This window comes from Chiloscyllium plagiosum, unplaced genomic scaffold, assembly GCF_037043375.1.
Source record: "Chiloscyllium plagiosum isolate Xiang-an unplaced genomic scaffold, Cpla_swu_hap1 HiC_scaffold_29, whole genome shotgun sequence".
In the NCBI taxonomy this organism is placed as follows: Eukaryota; Metazoa; Chordata; class Chondrichthyes; order Orectolobiformes; family Hemiscylliidae; genus Chiloscyllium; species Chiloscyllium plagiosum.
This window is the reverse complement of record NW_028270167.1, coordinates 57,815,219-57,837,581: the sequence shown is the minus strand read 5'-3', so window position 1 is coordinate 57,837,581 and position 22,363 is coordinate 57,815,219. Positions and strand designations below refer to the sequence as shown.

The window sequence follows — 22,363 nt, the reverse complement described above, 5'->3', positions numbered from 1 at the left end:
TCCAATCTCTCCTCACAACTGAAACTCTTCAGCCCAGACAATATCCCAGTGAATCTCCACTGCAACGTTCCCAGTGCGATCACATTCATGCAGTACTCTGAATTGCAGAACTGCACACAGTAATCTAGCTAGAGCCCAATGAATTTTTTTTTACGATTTTGTTACAGTATGAGGGCGTCGCTGGCTCGGCAGTATTGATTGCGATCCCTAATTACACAGCGGGCAGTTGAGACTCAACCGTATTGCAATGAGTCTGGAGTCACATCGAGGCCCGACCAGGTCATGTTCCTTCCTCAAAGGACGTCAGTGAACCCGATGGTTTTGTTTTTTCAACAATTAACCATGAATTTATAGATGTTATTAGATTCGTAATTCCAGATGTTTATTGAATCTCAAGTCTAACACCTGGCATGGTTGGAGTCAAACCCGGGTCACTGGTTCATTTACTTGGTGTCTGAGTTAACAGTCCCGTGGTAATAGTGCTCAGCCATTGCAGAAAACCCGTGAAACTAATCTTTCTCAATGAAGTCGCTTTTCCTCGATATTGTCCTGTGTCATTTTCCTGAGCTTGACCCTCAATAATCGCAAGTCCATATCGGTAAAAGCTGCTACCTGCGGTAAACAAATGGATCAACTGGTCTGCAGGTCCCGATGGTGGGGTTGGGGCACGTTCACTCAGCAACAGTGACCGCAGCAGCACAAACTGAATGGTATCAATGTGAGAGTCAGTGTTAGATTCTGCAGTGGCTTAATAAAATAGGAAATGACTCCACAACCACGTGATGAAAGAGCAAGCGCTCTTAAAACTAGTGCTCAGTTAAACCTGTTAGATTCTAAACTGGTGTTGTGTGATTTTTAATTTTGTACATCATAGTCCAACACCGGCAACTCTAAATTAATGAAATGGGGGTGTGGGACGGAAAGTTCCATTCGTGATCGAAGGAGGGAGAGAAATCTCTGAGAACGGGTGGATTTGAATTCTGACATATGAAACACAGAGGTGTGAGAGAGCAGAATTTGAAGGGAAAAGATCATCACCTTGGAGAAAATTACCATGTTAAAACAACTGATTCCTTTGTGTTTCACAAAAACTGGGACAGATAGAGCAATTATTGCCGTGACTCGGATTCGAACCGAGGATACTGCGGTCACAACGCAGAGCACTAGCCACTATACGATCACGGCATTTCACAGACGTGCACACTGACAGTGTGCAATAAGTACAGTATCATAGGCAATGTTAGGCAGAGCACCAAATGCACAATATCAGTGCTTAGCGAACAGTGGCAGATATGTGGGACTCAGAATGGGATGACCGTTTAATATCGGTTTCCCCAGTGGCTGTGGTGATTCCATCATTAATATGCTGAAGGCTGAGATAAATAGATTTCTCCAAAACATCAAAAACTCCGGGGACGGTGCAGTTGTTGCCAAAATGTATACTTCAATAGTAATGCAGTTTAATATCGGCTACTTCATCAGTTTCCCCACACAAGGCAGTAACCACTGCGGCCACATAGTCCCAATTCCCAGCCCCAGAATCAGAAGAACTGAGTGGCGCAGTCGCGAAAATCCAACTGGATGTCGGGATGGGAATGAGGTCGCACAGATACTCGAGGACTCCAGTGACACATCCGGTGAATGCACGGCATTTCTATGACGGGTTAGAGGCGCAAGCAATTCCGAGATTGGGAGTCCTCCTGGTCAAAGACGGGGCAGAAGGTATTTTTTTTCCCGTTTATAGCAATCTACAGTGCATCTTGCTGAGACAGCTGAGTGCCACAACTGGAGCGTGGGCGGCTGGTTTGAAGTTTGAACTTGCTTCACTGTCACCAACTTGCCTGGAATGAATTGCTTTCACCATTTTCATTTCCAATTGTTTAATATCTCCCTGCAGTCTGCGGCTTTCTTCCTCATTGTTAATTGCATGACTAACTGTTGTATGATTTGCACATTGATAAATCACGGCCACTACAAGTAAATATGAATCATTGATCTACATGAGAAAACAGTGGAACTCACTGCAGGCATGATTCGTAGGTTTGCAGGCGACGCCAGAATTGGAGACAGTGAGGAAGATTATCAAAGTTTCAAAAGGATCTTAATCCAATGAGTCGTTGGACTGAAAAATGTAACATGGAGTTCAACCTGGATAAATGGAAGGTATTGCATTTTGGTCCGACAACAAGTTGCGTAGTGTTGGAGAACACAGAATCTTGGGGTGCAGGTGCATAATTCCTTGTAGTTTGCATCACCTACAGACAAGGTGTTTCAAAGGCATTTAGCATACTTCCCTTCATTGTTCAGTCCTTTGTGTATAGGAGTCGGGACGTTATGTTGAAACTTTGCAGGATAGCGATGAGGCCTCTTCTGGAATATTATGTTCAGTTCTGGTCGCCCAGTTGTAGAAATTATATTATTCAGCTGGAGCACGTTCAGAAAAGTATGCACGCATGTTGCGATGTGTGGAAGGTTTGAGTTATAATGAAAGGCTGGATAGGCTGAGACTATTTTCAGATTCGTGATCGGGGTGCTGGAAAACCACAACAGGTCAGGCAGCATCCCAGGAGCAGGAGAATATTTTTTTTGCGCAAGTGTCCTTCATCAGGCTCTTCCCCGAAACGTCGATTCTCCCGCTCCTCAAATGCTGCCTGACCTGCTGTGCTTTCCCAGCACAACACTCTGGACTCTGATCTCTCATTGCCGTTCTCACTGTCTCCTAGTTGAGACTGTTTTCACTCTCGGTTAGGGGTTTGAACGGCGACCTGACAGAAGTTTACGAATTATTGAGAGGCAAGTTAGAGTTAACGATAGCTGCCTTTTCCGAGTACGGGGATTTCAAGGTGAGAAGGCATATGACAGAGAGAGATTTAAAAAAAAAATCATGTGAGGCTTTTTTTTTAAGGAAGGTGTTTTACGTGTGCAATTAACTTGCTGAGGAAGTGATGGATGAGGGTATGTTTGCAATAGTTAATGGACAGTTGATTCCAAACATGAATGGGAAAGTGGCATTTTTAAAATAAATTTATTCATATCTCGTACATCAGTTATTTCCCAGAGGACATTTAAAAGTCAACCACGATATTATCCATATAGAGTCTCCTGTGGCACAGAGCAGATGAATATGATAGTTTGCTTCCCGAACTGGCATGAGTGAATCAGATGGGATTTTCCACACAACTGATTCAGGTCATCACGAGACACTTCAATTCCAGGTGCTTATTGAATTCAAACTCCACTATCTGTCATGTCAGGACCTGAACTCTTTGTCCCCAAAATATTACCTGTTTTTTTGGATTAACAACTCAGTAATAAAACTACAAGGGCATTATAACCACTCATCGGGTACAGGAGGAGGCAGATGGGAGTAGATTAGTTTGGCAGTATGTTCAGCATGGATTGGTTGCACTGACGGGCCAGTCTGCCATCGTGCTGTATGACTCTATGATTGACGCTATGGAACAAATAGCTGGTTGGGATTAACAGCAGCATTGACAGCATAATCGAATACCTGATGGAATATGTAATCCTGCTGGATTGTCCGGAGGTTGTTTTGCTCAGTGATCCCTTCCCACACGCGGGACTGGTGAACGGTCTCTCCACAGTGTTACTGATTAAATGAGTTTGCATTTCTGTGGTTAATTGAATCCCTTCCAGCAATTCCCACATTTGCCTGCTATCTCGGTGGTATCAGCGTCGTTTTTTCTACCCAGGGTCAACAATCCTTTCAAATTGTGTCCACACGGATACAAATCCTGTTGTCCATGTTGTGAATGTGTTTTCATTCTTTCTCATTCACCCACAGGGTTTGAGTATCACTGGTCAGGACAACATTTATTCTTCGCCCCTCGTTCGTTGCTGCCTGGCTGCACCACAAACCCGGGTGCGATCCCAGCCTCAGGTGTCTGTCTGTGGGCAGTCTGCACATTCTCTCTGTGTTTACGTTTTTATTTCTTCCTCTTACCAAAGATGTGCCAGTTACAGGGATCAGCATTGGGAAATGCAGGCTTATGGGATAGAGAATACCGTGGGGTCTGATGGGATGCGCTTCAGATGGACCGTGTGGACTGGAAGAGCCGACTAGCCTGCTTCCCCACACGATGGGGATTCTTGAACCAAGGGTCAGCGCATTTTTCTCTGGTCCTGGAGTCTCTCGTAGGCAGGACTGGGTGAAGATGGTAGAATCCTCTGCATAAGGGACACGAATGAATGGGATTTCAAAAAATTAAATGTATGATCTCTGTTTCTGAGGTCAGGCTTGCATTCCAGGTTTTATTCGTCGAGCTTAAACATCATCCTTTCCGTGTCCAAGTCGCCAAGGATCATTAGTTTAAAATATCACCCCAACACCAACTTCTCCAGGTTGAAGTCTTGTCTGTGTGGAAGAAACTGATACTGAGCTTATGCAAGCAAATGCACCTGCCACCACCAGTGTCGAAAACACTGATACAAATAGCAAAATCATCTTTTAAACCCACCACTGCAAAGTTAAGGGCTCAACACGCTCCAGTTATGCCACTCAGCTCTCTTAGCAAGATGCACTGTAGATCGCTATAATAGTATGAACGGGGGCAATTATTCCCGTGATCAGAAGCACAGACAAACTAGGAATTTCTTGCGCCTCTATGCCATCATAGATGGACCGCACGCTCACCTGTTGCATCACTGGAGCCATAGAGTAACTCTGCGCACTCATCCCATCCCCATTTCCGGTTGGATCTGGGCGGCTGTGCCGCAGTTTCTCTGATACCGCGGTTGTGAAATCAATCCCCATGTAGCAGATTTTACTGACATAGGCCAGAGAAAATTGGAGCGTCAGGCTCATGGAAAATACTCAAGGCAGTTTCGGTGAAAAGACATTTTATTGAAAAAGATCAGCTTTTGTGTCTTTCTTCGTTGGTCTTGTGGTAAGTTCGTAGGACTGATAATCCAGAGACCCAGGTAATAGTCTGGGTACTCGGGCTTGAATCCCACAATGCCATGATTGTCAAATTTGGATTCAATAAATATCTGCAAGGAAGAGTCTAATGACTGCTATAGATCCATTGACAATTCTCGAAATAAAATCTGTTTCACTGATATCATTTCGGGATGGAATTTGCTATCCTTACTTGGTCTGGACTGCATGTGACTTCAGACTCATAGCAATATGGTTGAGTCTCAACTGCCCTCTGGGCAGTTAGGAGTGGGTAATAATTTCTGCTGAGCCAGAATCGCCCTCAGACTAATACAGAAATTTGAAAACAAGTGCTCATTATGCCCAAGCAAGAGTGTTGTGTGCAGTTGTACAAGTCACATTATAGCAGGGATGTGATCACACTGAGAAAATTGCAGGAAATATTTACCGGGATATTGTTTGGGTTGAAGGGCTTCAGTTAGGAAGAAAGACAGGACAGAGTGAAGTGTTTGTCGCAGTGCAAAGGAGATGTAGACAAGACATGATTGAGTTAGAGTGTGGACAGGGTTGACTAAACGAGTTTCCCATTGATAGAGGGATCGATCAGCTGGGGTCAGAGATTTAAGGAAAATGGCAGAATGGTTTGAGAAGATGCGTGGAAAAGCTTTATCAGCCAGCGGGGAGGGGCGGGGTGGAATTTGGTATATGCTGGCTGTATTGTTTAGAGAGGCTGAAACCCTTTTGACCTGAATAAATATTCAAATGTGAATTTGTGATGCCAAAATATATAAGGTGGGATAAACATTGTAAAATGTGATTCAGTTCATTAATCAGTCGTTTTTGACAAGTGTGGGCACAATTGGCTAAAAAGCCTCCTTTGACGTTCTTCTCCTTGGTAATATAATGGTTAGTCTCCTCGCCTGTCACAGGGCTCAATACTCCGCTGGGACAGAGTAAATATTTTAAAACTGACGCTCCATTCCCAAGGGCGGGTATAAATACCTGTCCTTCCATTCTCGATGGGGCATGTTCACAGGAAGGACAGTGCTGCCTGAATCAAGGTGGGGAAGGGGAAGGTGAGGCTGCAGCTCTCAGCGAGGCAGAGTGTCAGTGAACGTGCAAACACGTGACTTCTGCACGCTGCATCTTGCGACTGTGTTGGATTGAGAATCATTTGACAGACTTGTTCTGGATTTAAGTATTTACTGGAAGCACGAAGGTGAGGAAGAAACAGCGTAAAAACATTCAACTATGATTGCAGAAACACTTCCCGCAGCACGAATGAAATTGTAAAGCATAGGGTAGTGTTTCAATACATTGAATTTGGGTTGATTTGCTTTGATGAGGCTGCGTTACCAGGGTATAAAACCATTAAAAAATTATCCAGCATTTGCTCATTATGATGGAACATTGACTCAGTAATTCACACTGCTGTTCGGTCGGAGAGTTAAATTGATTGGCAAAGTTAAATTACCCTCTCGTGTCCAGGGAGTGAATTAAGCATGTTAAGATTGAATCAGCCATGGGTTACTTGGGGACAAGGTCAGAAGTCACAGAATGCCAGGTTATAGTCCAACATGTTTATTTAAAATCGTAAGGGGGAGGGCTATCCCTTCTTTAGGTGAAATATACGGGAATAGGGAGGAGAGGTAGGTCTGGGTGAGATGCTCTTCAGAGTGTCGGCACCGGCTTGATTGACTGAACTGCTCTTTCTGCACTGTAGGATTCTGTGATTCTATCGGAGAGGATAATGACGGTGTTTACTGGGGGGTAACGCCATGAGAGACGATGCTGACGGAGTCTACTAAGGATGAGATTCTATTCACTTTTTGTCTTGGAAAAATTAGAACAGTTATCCCTGAACCAAGAAAGACTTAGTGGGGCTTTTTCACATTATGAAATGTTTGGACAGAGTCGATAGGTGGAAAATTCCCTCTTTCAAGTAAGTAAACATCTCGACGTCAGGCATTCAAACCTTTGACAAAACCTTTGAAGGGCAAAGAAATGATGAGAGCAGAATCACTGTCACTCCGAGAATCTGTTTTTCAAAATACTTGGAAAGGCACATTTGGCGACGTACAAGGAATAAATTTCACAAGGTGAGAGACGGTGTATGGCTAGACAAAGGTGTTTGGGTGGGATGTAGTCAGTTGGAAGTTGCGGGGAAACAATGCATAAGTTGGTTGACTTTGAATGTAAAGACATTTCGTGAACGCGTTCAGCTGAATAAGATTCGGTTCCAAAAACTCTGGATTTTGAAAGATTTGGCATAATATTCCACCTAAAGCATGGTAAATGGAAATGAGAGGATTTTTCTTTTTGTGAAGGGAAGATATTACATAATGAATAGGAAGTGACCAGTTGCTTGGAGATCGACTTTCTGCTTTAATCACATGCCTAAAGGTTGTGAGGACAAACACCATGATGTTTGGTCCATTTAATACTCGAGGAAATCTGCCAAAACAATGAGCAACAAAACTGGTGAGTTTTCTTTTTCATTTTACCCTCTGTATTTTCTGTAAGCTGAAATAAAGTCGGCGCAAATTTGGATACAACATTAATCATTCCAATGAGAGAAATATAATTCACTTCCGATTATTACGTTGTGAGGTTACAGGAAAATTAAAAAGAAACGAACAAAACAGCGTTTCTTGCGATTTACTCCAGTTCAGGTTCAGCCATATAAGAAAGGCCATTGAGCCACAACATCGCCTTTATTACCCTCTCCATGGGTGCTTCTTCACGAGGGAGAGAAAGTGACTGAAGAAATTATAAGTCAAATGTAGGTGTATATGACGGAAAATTCTTGTTCTCTGTTTCACTCTGACACAGTTCTGACTCAGAATGTATCAATGACAGCTATTCATTCTGTGAACATGTTATTTATTGGAATTTGTTGTTATTATAATTCTGGTGAAAGCAGAACCACAATGGTGTGGATTCGATTCCACTCTGGAAATTTCTCATCCATGACTTTCACCACATGTAACCTGATGAGATCACAAGTCACCTATCTACAAAACGTGCTGAGGAGACCGAGCAATTATGGCGGTGGGTTGTTATACCGCTGTGCTCCACATTCACTGGTTCCAGTCACACTCTGGTTGCTAACTTCGCAAACCGCTCCAGCAGTTTTTCTTTGCACCTCACACCTCTGGTATACACTGGATCGAGAATCTTGTTCTTGCCGTTCACTGCACGGGAGATTCACGAATAATCGACACCACATTAAAGTCGAAATGAAGAGTGAGAGCAGTCATTCTATTCAATTGTAGATTAAATTGGTGTAATGAGAAGGAACATATTTTTCTTTCCGCCCCGCATTCCATCTTGTCTTTCTATGAATTTACATTGAAAGAAAGAGAAACAAATAACAAGAGATCGGCAGCACAAGTTTATCCAATGGGGTCGTTCATGAATATTTTAACCTAACACTTCACACAATGATTTGACCAGTATTTCAAACAGTCGCTCTGAATTGAAAGCACAGAAAAGCTCTCCAATGAAACTAACCTTTCATTCTTCCACAAATTTCTCCTGTGTGTGAATCATATAACGATCCATCATCCAGCGTGACACTGGATTGCCAACAGTCTAAGGTCCACCAAATTTCTTCAGCAATCATACCTTCAGTACACAGCCAACTGTACTGTTCGCTGTGAAATTTGTTGCTCCCAGGTCACAGCATATTTCTTCTTCCTGAGTTTATGAGCCTTGTTTCTGATCTGTCTGATCTGTTTAATAAACCGTTTCTATCACTTCATCCCATCCCCTTACAATTCTGAAGTTATGAATAAAATAAGGCGTTAGACAAAATGTTAAACATGTGGAAGTTTGCCACTCAGCCCATCAAGTCTGCCCCACCATTCAACGAACTCATGGTTGATCTGATAATCTTTAACTCATTTCTGCTCACTTACCTCGATTAAGCTTTATCATCTTTCTGATTAACTATCTGGCACAGTTTGAAAATACCCAACAACACAGTCTCAACAGCAGTTGCTGAAAAATGCCACAGATCTTTTTGCCCCTGAGCAAAGAAATTATTCCTCATTTCTGAATTAAATGGGCAATACCTAATTCTGAGATTATGTCCTCTGGCGCTCTCCTCACAACATAGGGCAAACCACCTGCCGGTATCTACCCTGTCAAGATTCCACGAATAGTAAACATTTATAACGGTTGTTATGTGATTATAGAGCACCACTCCACCTCCTTTGTTTCGAGGAGAATACTCCCAGCCAAACCAATCATTTCACGAAGCTCTATTTTATACAGAGTTGGCAACATCCTTGTAAATCTCTGCTGTCCGTTACAGCGTCCTTACATATTATTAAGACAGGTGGAGAAATTTCGGTGATGAAATGGGTTGAAATTTAAGGCGCAGACAGGAATTGGAACTTGAAATCAGAAAGCGATTGGAATCGGGTAGATCCACAGAAGGACCAAATGCAGCAATGATAACTCTGACAAGTGAGAATCTAATCATATTCGATTGACATTCAATGGCTTCATTGTAACTGAATTCCTCCGTGTAATCGTCCTGGGAGCTAGTATTTAGGAGAAATGGAACCTGATCGCCCATATAAAGAAGTTGACTAGAAGAAAATGTCCGTCGGTCGACTTTGTTTGATTATTAACTCAACTCTTGTCTCCGTGAATGCCACATGGTCTGCAACGCACAAATTAGATGTTTAACAGAACCCTCTCCATTTGCCTAGTTGGGTGCCGCTTCAATACCACTGAAGGAACTGGACACACTCCACGAAAACACAGTCACATAAGTGTACATTGTTCAACACCGGAATATTTATTCCCTGAACTGCTAAGGCGCAATTGCAGCAGAGAGCACCTCCTAGAAGATTCCCTGAACTAAGTCATCCAGGATTTGTTGACAGAACCGTCAAAGCTCAAAAACTGTACCGACTATAACGACAAGGTTGAAGATGCACTGAAACGTCACCATTTACAAATTACCCTCCAAGGCACATACCAGCATGACTTGGAGAGGAATCAGTGGTAAATTCATTGAGTGGTGAAGCGGTCTTGATGGGCAAAGAGTTATACTTCAGCCCTCCACCTTTTATTTCACAATTTTTTAAAATGTTGATTATTGCATGGACAGAATTGTGCACATTCCATTAGATTACATTACAGTATGGAAACAGGTCCTTCGGCCCAACAAGTCCACGCCGACCCGCCGAAGCGCAACCCACCCATACCCCTACATTTACCCCTTACCTAACACTATGGGCAATTTAGCATGGTCAATTCACCTGACCTGCACATCTTTGGACTGTGGGAGGAAACCGGAGCACCCGGAGGAAACCCACGCAGACACGGGGAGAACGTGCAAACTCCACACAGTTAGTCGCCTGAGGCGGAAATTGAAGCCGGGTCTCTCCACTTATCACCTTCTCCGCGCATCCATCCACCATGCACTTTCCCAGCTACCTTAACCAAAACCCAACCCCCGCCCATTTACCTCTCAGTCCCCACCCACAAGACCCATTTCTGATGAAAGACTTATGCCAGAAACGTCGATTCTCCTGCTCCTCGGATGCTGCCTGACCTGCCACACTTTTCCAGCACGACGCTATCGCCATGGTGAAGAGAGACGAGCTCAGCTCAGGCTCTTTATCTGAGAACGGAGAAGGCTGAGTGAGGAAGTGATTAAGGTGCAAATTAAGGGGATCGGTATGTGTGATAGGGATAAACTTCTTATGGGAAGAGTTAACAACCAGGGATCTCCGTTAAACGCAAGGAAGAGGATGTTCAGAGGAGAAAAAGGAAGAAGGTTTTCACTCTGAGAGTGTCGTTTATTTGGAATTCATTGTTTGAACGTGTGGTAAAACTATGAGTCATGAAAACATTTCAGAGGTATTTAGCTGAATACTTGAGAAGCTAGAGCACACATGGATAAGGACCAACTATTGGAAAGTGGGTGAAGATAAACCGATGTCTGATGAAATAGCCGAACACTGTTTAGAAAATACAAAGCATGAAAGCATGGAAATGGTAAAGGCACGGAAACTACTGGCGATCTGTTGCAAGAGGTCTGCGGAATGCTACACGCGTCATAAAGTCACTGGGGCATGAAGGTGCCAGTGTGGAAGGATGGGATAAGAATAGTGGAATGCTCCTACACCAAGTAGCAGAGTCAGACTGGGCTGCAAGGCAGGTTGAGATAATAACAATTAGTAAAGTCAGCCTCACCTACTAACTATCATCATGGCAGACTGGGACAAGTCGTGACAATAACCATGAAGGACATGACTTTAAATAATTAAGTGATAGTAGAGACAGCCTGCTTGAGACGCTTGTCGTAGGATATGATATTATCCTGACAGTATAGAGTCAGTTTGGGCCAGGAAAACATTGCGATAGATTGTGTAGCTGAATATCTAATCATGACAGGTTAGTCTGGGATGGAATATCATTGTAGCACAGGTGGCAGCAGATTACCAAATAGTGACAGTAGAATAATATAAAGTAGAATTAGGAAAAATAACTTAGTGACAGAAGTAGAACAACAATGGGAACCAACATCCTTGGTTTTTTGTATAGCTACAGTGGTGTAATTCTGACTAACACAGTTTGGCATTCTGATAAGCTTTAAAGACATGATTAAAGAAAAGGGATGAAGTGATGGATCTTAAATCAGATAAATGCGAGCTGCTGCATTTTGACAAAGCAAATCGTAGCAGGACTTATACACTTAATGGTAATTTTCTAGGGAGTGTTGCTGAACAAAGAGTCCTTGGAGTGCCGATTCATAGCTCCTTGAAAGTGGAGTCGCAGGCAGATAGGATAGTGAAGAAGGCGTTTGGTATGCTTTCCTTTATTGGTTTAGAGTATTGAGTACAGGAGTTAGGAGGTCATGTTGCGGCTGTACAGAACATTGGTTAGTCCACTGTTGGAATATTGCGTGCAATTCTGGTCTCCTTCCTCTCGGAAAGATGTTGTGAAACTTGACAGGTTTCAGAAAAGATTGACAATAATGTTGCCAGAGTTGGACGATTTGAGTTATAGGGAGAGGCTGAACAGGCTGGGGCTGTTTTCCTTGAGCGTTGAAGGCTGATCGGTGACCTTATAGAGGTTTACAACATTATGAGGAGCATGGATAGGGTAAATAGACAAAGTCTTTTCCCTGGGTTTGGGGAGTCCAGAACCAGAAGGTGTAGGTTTAGGGTGAGGGGGAAATATGTAAAAGAGACCTAACGGGCACCGTTTTCACGCAGAGGATGGTACGTGTATGGAATGAGCTGCCAGAGGGTGTGATGGAGGCTGGTACAATTGCAAAATTTAAGAGACATTTGGATGAGTATATGAATAGGAAGTGTATGGAGGGATATGGTCCGGGTGCTGGCAGGTAGGACCAGATTGGGTTGACAGAAGGGTCTGTTTCCATGCTGTGCATCTCAATGACTCTATGGCTCTATGCCACGGACTCTGAGGTTCGGCGGCATTCAACAATTTGCTTTCTGAATGTCACGGTTTTTGTTTGCAAATTAAAGATCACCTCATTGAAAAACTCCCCGCATCTCCTGATGTTTGTCGACATTTTGTCCACGACAAAATGCAACTTTGGATGCAGTAAAATTGTGGCGACTGCAGCTCTGTGGTGCAATGAAATGCGTGTTAGATTTCTCCGACTTTGGGAACATTGCTGTTCAATGTTTGTGAATGTGAACCGCACCAGAATTGGAGTTTAGTTCAAGTTTAACCCGAATCATTGATTGGTGTGCTGATTCATCGCCACTTCCTGTCGTCTGGAGTTTTCGTCCCTGCTACTGACCAGAGGAAATTCCTTACATTCTTGGTTGTAAATCTTTACGGAATCATAACGTTTTGCAAATGATCAGACCAGAATCAGATGCTCACCCGCAAAACCTGCAAATTTCATTCAGAAACACACTGTCTCGAAACGCATTTCCCTCCCAAAGTTGCACAAAAATATTCGATTGCTTAAATGTATTTATCCCGTTGTGTGACAGGTTGTTGTGGATGCGATGGTGAAAGACATTGAGGTGTTTGGTCAGCCATGATGATATCAAACGGCGGGTAGGACAGGTGTTTGGAATAGCCTCCTCCTGTTCATCTCTTTCTGTGCTATTTCTTAGAGAGGGTTTTCAACAATAACCTGATGAGGGCAATGGGAATCGAGACTACGGAATATCAAAGTCCTCCCCTTTACACCACCGCTCTCACAGCCAGAATAGATAGCTCCTATTGCAGCTTTAGATCAGATAGTGAAGGATTCTCTCAGGCGCTCTGTCAGACTTCAAGCTCCTTCACACAGGTTTCCAACTGGGTACATGGAGCAAACAAACGTGTGGATATTAGGATTCACGGACAGATTTCCACGCTGCTGGGCTCCAGTTCTGGTCACATGAATTTTTGACATGCTGAGTTTTTCTGTGCATTATTCCTACTTCACAATTTAAACTGTAATTGAGTTTATTCTTGCATAACATTCTTACATCTTCAATATTTAAGGGAACTGTGCAACGTGTTCTTGAATGTAGGAATGGTGAAGATTATTGATGAATGCAATAAGTTTCATATTACCTGTATGAACCTTCAGAAGTAAGTTGGTGAAGTTTCATTGATTCGAATTCTGTGCCAATTGAAGCTGATCGAAGGAAATACCCTGCGACAGCGGCAATGTAATATTGTCTGGAAACAACGCAGGAACCAACGGAAACACATTTTTCAATGTAGTCTATTTTTTCACATTTTTGTGTCCCTTTTGTATCGTTTTCGTGAACCTGATGCTTCAGTAATCATAGTTTCATGTCAGTTTCACCTTGTCGGCTTTAGCTTTAATAGCAGAACCAGACGGTTCAGGGAAATGAAGAAGGGTGAGTGACTGAGGTATCAGTGGGGCAGCACATCACTACCAACGATCCCACAGTGTTGTGGTTCAATGGTTAACAATGCTGCCTCAACAGGGTCCCAGGTTCGATTCCAATCTCGGTCGATTATCTGTGTAGAGTTTGCATATTCTCCCTGTGACTGCGTGGGTTTCCACTGGGTGTTCCAGTTTCCTCCCACAGTCCAAAGATTGTGCAGATAATGTGAGTTGGCCATTCTAAATTGGCGATAGTGCATTTGTCAGAGGGGAAATGGTTCTGGTTGGGTTACACTTCGGAGGGTTGGTGTGGACTTGTTGTTCCGAAGGGCTTGTTTCCATACTGTAGGGAATCCATTCGTCACAGCAGAAGTAGAGCAGTTGTGTTAAATTTCTCCAGGTACGTGTAGGTCACGTGACCGATTCGCTGTATGTGGCTCCAGTCGCGCAATTGTTCAGCGCCTAGTACTTAAAGGTGCGTAAAATGCCAAGGTTGCAAGTTCATGCTAATATAAAGATACTGTTACTGACATTCACCCGGGATTATTGAAGCATTACACTGAAACGCAGATCAAAACAATGTTGAGTAAAGTATCATTTATTTGAAAACTCCAGTTTCTGACGTGGGGAAATAATTTGTGTTTAGGAAAAATGCCAATTATTAAACGGAAATCTGCAAATATTCTCCAGGTGAATATCCATCTCTGGATAGAGAAACAGAGTTTAAATTTCAGCTTGATGACCTTCCTCAAATCCCTGACACAGCATTGGATTACATCCTGAGAAAGTTTGTTTAACTCGTTTCATATCTTTCCGTTTCCTGCGATCTGCACAGCTCAATAAATCAATCGAAAGTATTAGATTTATCACCTTGTGGAGTTTGAATGTTGTCAGTAAACCTAGTAAAGGATCTGAACAAGTAGTTTTGCTGTTGGGAGGAACAGGATGTCAAAACGGAATAAGGTTGAGACTTGTCGCAGGATTTTCCAAGTGGAAATCAAAGAGTATTAAATGGACTCTCTCCTCTTTCGGTTGTTTGTGACCACATGTACAAGGAAACAGATGACAATGATAATGATGTTTTACGTCGACAGGCCAAATCTTGCTCACTAGAGGCACCACAGTATTACAGATGAGGTGAGCGGGGGAGATGATGATCTTTGTGGAAACCTGAGATAGTGAGAGAATTAATCCACGCTGTTTGTCTCACTTTTCTCATAAACCAGTTAGACAGCGGACTGAGCTAACAGACTTCCATTCAATGCAGAGCTAAACCAAACAGCTCAGTGCATTTTCATTATATAATATTTCATGTAGAAGCAGAGCTGCACCTTCCAACTCCACCATCTCTTCTTATACATAACATTTCCAGTTGCACGTTTTATGCAATTTCTTTCCTATGAATGTTAACCAATTTGAGAGTGTTTCACTTTTGCATCCCCATCCAGGCAGGCCAGAATCCCTGTCGCTGTTAAATTCACTCCTTGTGTGCCTGCACACGCTTTTCAAATATGCTGGAATCAGCTCCTAAAATGTTTTTATTCCTGAAAATCCATCTCCGAATTCAATAACCCTCAAAATAAAAAAAAATGCCTACTCCAAACTTCTTTATCGTGCCCTGTTGGGTTTGAAGCTCTAACCTCTAGTTACCACTCACCTAAACGAGGGAATTTCAATTGTATTTACGCTTAACAACTTCACATCAGCTGGATAACCTATCTTCGAACATAACTAAGTATTTCCTGCATTAATTCTTATCTATCCCATCATCCCATTAAACCTCTTCTTTTCTTTTCTTCTTGGCTTTATCTCCCAGTAAACCTCATTTTCATCGCTTCTATCGACATGGTATCAAGTAAACTCTGGCCATCTCATTCCTAACGTCTTTATCTTCCAGTAAACGCCGCCAGTTTCATTCATTATGTTTTTATATCGCAGTAAATTTCGACCTGAGAAAGGTTGCTGGGTCCAATTGAATGCATGAAAACTCATCACTAAGTTATGCAAACTTATTACTGACACAGGAAAGGTGGAAGCAATTTCAGTTACAGCGGAATCGATCGGCTGAAACAGCATAGTGTCAAATCCCAGTCACATACATGACTGTTGTTCTTATAGTTATTTTTTTCTCTTTCGTGTGCAGAGGTAACACAGTGAGAGATCAATTACAATTGCCAGACATACATAAGGGGGCGAATGAAATGCTGAAGTTGTGAGAGCAGAACAGTTTTAATTGTCATACATCATTCTTTGTTCGAATCTCAAACTCAGGAATTAGACATAGAGCGATTTTCAGATAAATCTGAGCAGGAAAGCTTACCCCATGACGTAGCACCAGTTTATCTGGTTACTCTGATGTTTACCTTATTTGTGTGTTTTGCCTCATTGAGGATTTTGAAGTTGTCCCCTCTGTACAAAAGTTTTGTTCTTTTGCACCATTATACAAAAGATGCAGTACAATAACACCCAACGCTGATTCAGTCTACTAGTACAGGTATTGACACCTGGAAATAGCACTATGCAATCTCCTCGAGTCTGGAAAATAATTTGCTACATTCCCGCTCTTATGGCTCTTTTCATTCATCGACTTCTCTTCTTCACGGAATCCGATTCAGCTGATCTTGTCACTGCGTCATTTCTTTGTGTGTGTTCAGATCATGTGAGCAAAATATCACAGTGAAATGCCCTGGGCCCATAAAACAGAAGCCAGACCAAACTCGTGGAATCGTAGTCTGCTCTTGATTATTTCATGAACACCAGGAAGAAATATCTAAGCTCTTCAAATCTTACTAACCTGTTTTTCAGAAGCAAGATAAACAGTTCCAGGTTTCTGATTTTGGTGTCGCACGGGCCAAGATTGTAAATGCTGGAACCAATTGAGACTCTCCGCTCACTTACGTCCATTTTCTCCCCGGGAGGTGTTAAGATGATGTTCTGAATCGAATTCTTCTAAAAAGAATAATCATTTTATCCATTAATTTCTGGTTTATGAGCCCACCAGTCTCTTGCTGGGCCTCTGTGTTCGCGCTGACCACAGCAGTTTCCCGCAGTCTTCAGCTTTTTGTCGCATGTACCTTTGAGGATGATATCAAAGGATCTTCACTGTTACTGTGTGATATTCTATCAATGGAGGCAGCTCAGTCCGCGGGGGAGGGATAAACAGCACCATCCCGCGTAGGGAAATTCTACAGTGTGTCCTGCGGATCAGACACAGTGCACTTTATCATTCAGATCATACCAACGTGAGAGCGCTCGAAAGGCCAATTGGTCACTCGTACCTGTGTCAGCTCGGGAGTTACAAAAGATGGGTTAAAGCGGAAACACTGGTGATTGGATCAGATTCAAGTGGTTACGTGATGTAGCAAGCAGAAAAAGATACACTGTGAAGCAATTGAGATCTGAATACAGGAGCAGCAAATAGGTTGAACAGCGCAGAAGAGAGCTTTGAAGTATTGAATTCTGGTTGATGGGCCGATCATGCTCTCACTAGGCCATGCTGCTATAGAAGATAATATGTCAGTGTCTCTCGGAATTATGATGTCGCAGGCAAATATCACTGTTATACTGCAGGAAATTCCTTTTTCCAATGTGCCGACAGTCTGTATGTAAAACAGCTTCAATACTGAACCCTTTCTCATAAATAATTCCAGTCCATCTCAGTGTGTTGTATTGTCTCCTTTCCACTTTTCCTGTCATTGTGCCTGCACTGAAGTTAATTTGCTCCTTTTGCATGTCTTTTAAAGTCTGGTTGATGTGATGCAGTTGTACTCACCTATCTCCTGACAGAATTTTCCACTTCACTTCAACCCGTCCTAACTTCACTATCTGATACATTCGCATTGCTTAGGTGTTAAGCGGTCGTGTCAGATCCAGCTTGCCCTCACCCAAAATAAACGCAAAGCATAGTCACACTCTGATCACTGCAGTCCAGGGTCATCTTCACTCCGAGGTCTGAAAGATAAATGGGAGGGGTGTGGAGTTGTGGGGAGGTAGCTGGGAAAGCGATAGTTGGATGAAGGTAAAGGAGAAGATGATAGGTCAGAAGGAGCAGTGATGAAGTGGGTCCAGAGGGCGGTGCCAATTCGGAGGCTTGGGACTTGGGGGAAGGGAAATGAGGAAACTGTTCAAATCCACACTAATCCTTTGAAGTGACAGAGTTCCAAGACTGAATATATGGCGTTCCTCCTCCAGGTATTGGATGGTTATGGTTTGGCAGTGAAGGAGGCCCAGGATCTGTACGTCTTTGACAGAGTAGGAGGAGGAGTTGAATTGTTCAGTCATGGGATGGTGAAGTTGGTGGGTGTGGGTGTCCCAGAGATGTTCTCTGAATTGGTGTGCAAGAAGGTGTCCTGTCTCCCTGATGTGGAGGAGACCACACTGGGTGCAACGGATGCAGTAGATGATATTGGAAGCAGTACAGGTGAATTTCTAACGGATGTGGAAGGCTCCCTTCGGACCTGAGACTGAGATGAGTGGAGTCGTGTGGGCGCTGGTTTTAGCCTACCTGCGGTGGCAGGGAAAGATGCCAGTAGTGGGATGTGGGCTAATTGGTATTGTAGATGTGACGAAGTGTTCGTGGAGGGAATGGTATTTTTTGGAATGCTGATAGGGGTGGGGAGGCAAATATATATCTGATGGTAGGGTGTGTTTGGAGATGGCAGAAGTGGTGGAGTATGATGTGTTTTATGCGGAGGTTGATGAGGTGAAAGTTGAGGACCATGCGGTTCTGTCCTTGTTGCGGGAGGGGTGGGGTTCAAGGGCGGTGGTGTGTGAAGTGGAGGAGATGCACTGGAAGACATCGTCAACCACACGGGAAGGGAATTTGCGATTATGGAAGAATGAGACTAACTGGGACATTTTGAGGTGGAATTGGTCTTCCTGGGAAAAGATATGGTGAAGGCGGAGGAATGGGGAATGAGGGATGGCGTTTTTACACGAGTTGGGGTGGGAGGATGTGTAATGTTGGTAGCTATCGGAGTTGGTGGGCTTGCAGTATATATCTGTAATTACTCATTCGTTGTACGCGGTGATGGACACATCTGGGCAGGGGAGGGAAGTTGCCAAGATGATCCAGGTGAATTCGAGGTCGGGTTAAAACTGTTGGTAACGTTGGTGAACTGTTGAACCTCCTCATGGGAGTACGAATTGGCGCCAATGCATTCATCAATGCAGCAGAGGAACACGTGGAGTGTGTTGCCAGTGTAACTGCGAAAGATGGACAATTCCGCACATCTGACAAAGAGGCAGCATAGCTAGGTCTGATGAGGATTCCCATGGCTACCTCCTTGGTTTGGAATAAGTGGGAGGATTGGAAGGAGAAGTTGCTGAGTTTGAGGACCAGTTCAACCATGTTGATGAAGGTGTCGGTAGAAGGGTACTGGTTGTGATGGTGTGAGATGAAGAAACAGAGGGCTTGGAGACTTTCGTCATGGCAGATGGATGTGTACAGGGACTGGATGTCCAAGGTGAAGATAACGCATTGGGGGCCAGGGAAACAAAACTTTTGGAGGAGGTGAAGTGCAGAGGTGGTGTCACGAACGTAGGTGGGGATTTCCTGTACTGGGGAGACAGGAAAGTGTTGAGGTAGGAAGCGATGAATCGATTCGGACAGGCGCAGGCTGAGACAACAGGTCTTAGAAAGGAGGTAGAATCGGGCAGTGCAGGGTTCATGGACGATGAGGTTGGAGGCTTCGGATGGGAGATTCCCCAGAAGTGATGGGATTGTGATGGTCTGGGAGGCGATGTGAGGTGAGGCTGTGATCGGGGGCAGTAGGAAATGGTGTCAGCGAGTTGGCACCTGGCTTCAGCATTGTGCCTCAGGCCGACTCACAATGCCTCATTCCTGATGAAGGCCTTCTGCCTGAAACGTCGATTCTCCTGGTCCTCGGATGCTGCATGACCTGTTGTGCTTCTCCAGCATCACACTGTCGACTATTCTTTATTCTGGTTTCATTTCACACTACCAGGTCCGTGCTGTCTGTTTGCCTCCAGAAAGCACTGTTTTCATAACCTGCTGCAACATCTGCCAGTCTCACACAAACACAGAAATTGTTGTAAAACCTCAGCAGAGCTGGCAGCATCTGCACAAATGAATCATGGTTAACGTTTCAGATCCACTTGGTCCGTCCCTCCACAGATGGTGACAGACTTTCTGAACTTTTCCAACAACCTCTGTTCTTTTGATTTTCAACATTGGCAGTTCTTTCGTTTTTTTTTCTTATATTCTACCAATATGATTTGGCAAAAGATTATGTTAAATGTTTTGAATATGACTGCGATAGAACGGCCAGTTTCCACCAGCCCGCTACTGCTACTTGGTTCACGTGACCAATGCCTTTCCACTTGGTTACCGCGCCCTACAGCTGCACTGCACAAAAATTGACAAAATTGTGGGATTCTCTCGGATTGGTAATCAGGAGCGTGATTGTTTGAATTGTTGAACAAGTAAGATAAACAGAGAAAATACAGGGTATTACATGGGGAACCGGAAGGGAAAGAGAGAACAGTGAATGATAGAGTTCTGACAAAATTTAAATGTAATTGCTCAAGATTCAGAAAATGCTATCATTCACAAACATAGCAAAATGTGGAATGTACCTTTTGGTACAAGCAATGCAAGCAGATTACAAAATCTTAGTCTGAAAGTCTTGCTGCAACGATTTTAGTATTAATGAACGCACAAATGGGGTTCAGTGCTGTCATGTCCTCCTGAACTGGAGAAGGAAATACTTGCCTTCTAGAATACGTGGGCAATGTTCACTGATTCATCCCAGTAATGACAGGACTTTCCTCTGGAAGCATATGAGTACAATTATTCAATGCTCCATGGAGTTTCGAATAAGAGGTGAAGGGAATGTCTCCATTCACAAATAAATCATTCAGTAGAACTCAATACAAGGACACATGAAGTGATAAACAAAGTGGACAAGAACACGGAAATACGTTACACAATAGCTATGATAATTACTGTGTGGAAAGTGTTGAATTCAGATCCACGGTGACCTTTGGTAATGATATTTACTGTCCAGAACCAATCTGCACTGGAATGTCTATAGCCCTACTATGATGTATTTGAACTTCAGTTACCTTTCAAAACACCTTGTTTTACCTTGTTTTTACCTTTAGAAATAGCTGAGACTCACTCAGGTCATGGAAATTTAGAGAAATCATATTTAAAACAGAGTTCATCGCGTAACTGTGAAATCTTTAGGTCACCATCAGTGGGAGCATTGTGTGTAATCCTTGACCTCATTCTCCTCCAAAGGCATGTGAAGAATTTAGAAACGACACAGTCGCTGCTTCCTAGACAGCAAGATATTAGGAATCCCAAGGACGGGATTTACTGAGACATTAAATCATCAGAAAGGACATAAACGGTTTCATCGGCATGATAGAGAGAATGAAGGAGTTTATTCACGAGATTTGGAAATGCTGGACCAGAAACACGCAAGTTTAAACGGAAACAAAAGCGATTTTCACATAATGTGAGGTTGAAGTGACGAAATCGTGGAAGTTTCCTCTTTTGAATGAATCAACAACTTCAGTTAGCACTAGTGAATGATTAAGAAAAGATTGGATGAGAGTTTCTTCCACTCAATAAAGTTATTGAAATCCTAAATTACTTTCCAGAACTAAAACGTAGATTTATGACTTCATAGTGTTTTAAAAGACGTACGAACTAACATACAAGGAGGAAAAGGAGGGAATTTACCATTTAAAGAAAGGCAAAGTGTGGGTGTGGATTAATTTCGAATTTGGCTTTTTTTCAGACACAAATGCATTTCACGAACACGCACAGTTGAATAAGATTGAGTATGAAACGTTCATGGATTTGAAAGGTGTAGCGTATTTTTCAAGGTGAAGCATTCAAAATGGGGCTGATGTCCTACAATAACTGCAGACCGAAGTTACATCCAAATGAGTAGCAATTGAATCGTCACTTGGAGACGCAACACCTACTTTAAAGATTTGACCACATTCACAGGATGTTAGGTATATTTCAGGCTTTCTTATCTCCAACAAAAAGTAGACTCTGTCTTTGTTTGTATTTTCCAACCTTTGTACTTTTCAGCAGCACACCATTTCAGCTGAAAGATGCTCAGACCAAAATTTAGTACATTATTCAGACGGTCCTATGCGATCAATCTAATTGTTTTGATTATTACGGTGACCTTTGCGAGTTTGCAACAATCTGCATAACATGAAACCAGCTCAACATCTATTTTCCCAGAATTTAACGCAGTGTATATGGGAAACGTCATCCATCTGCTGAAAATTTGCCTTTGGCTCTCTCTCCACACATGTCTCTTCACCTTTTAAATATTTGCCGTATGTTTGTTGGTCAAGGAGCCATATCCAGAAAAGGTCATTTCACAATCCACAAAAACTGGTACTTTCCCATAAACTTGGCTTTGCTCAATATCAACTGCCATCCGTATCCCTCAAGACTACGACAAATTGAAACTGCTCCATGTAAGGCTTAGACCTAAAACTTAGGCACAGCACAGCCGACTATACTGGCACAGAGATACCATGCACTGGTCACCTGCAGCACTGGAGTGACACGTTAATGCTTGTCTCAACATTACTGGTTGTACCTTAACGGTAAGGAA

At 43.1% G+C, this 22,363-nt stretch overlaps 1 non-coding gene across 1 annotated transcript; it reads right to left on the bottom strand.

Moving 5' to 3' along the window:
• Positions 1 to 1,113: 1,113 nt before the first annotated feature.
• On the bottom strand, positions 1,114 to 1,185 carry trnah-gug (transfer RNA histidin (anticodon GUG)). Its single transcript has one exon. It is a non-coding gene; the product is annotated as a tRNA-His (tRNA).
• Between the last annotated feature and the right edge of the window lie 21,178 nt (positions 1,186 to 22,363).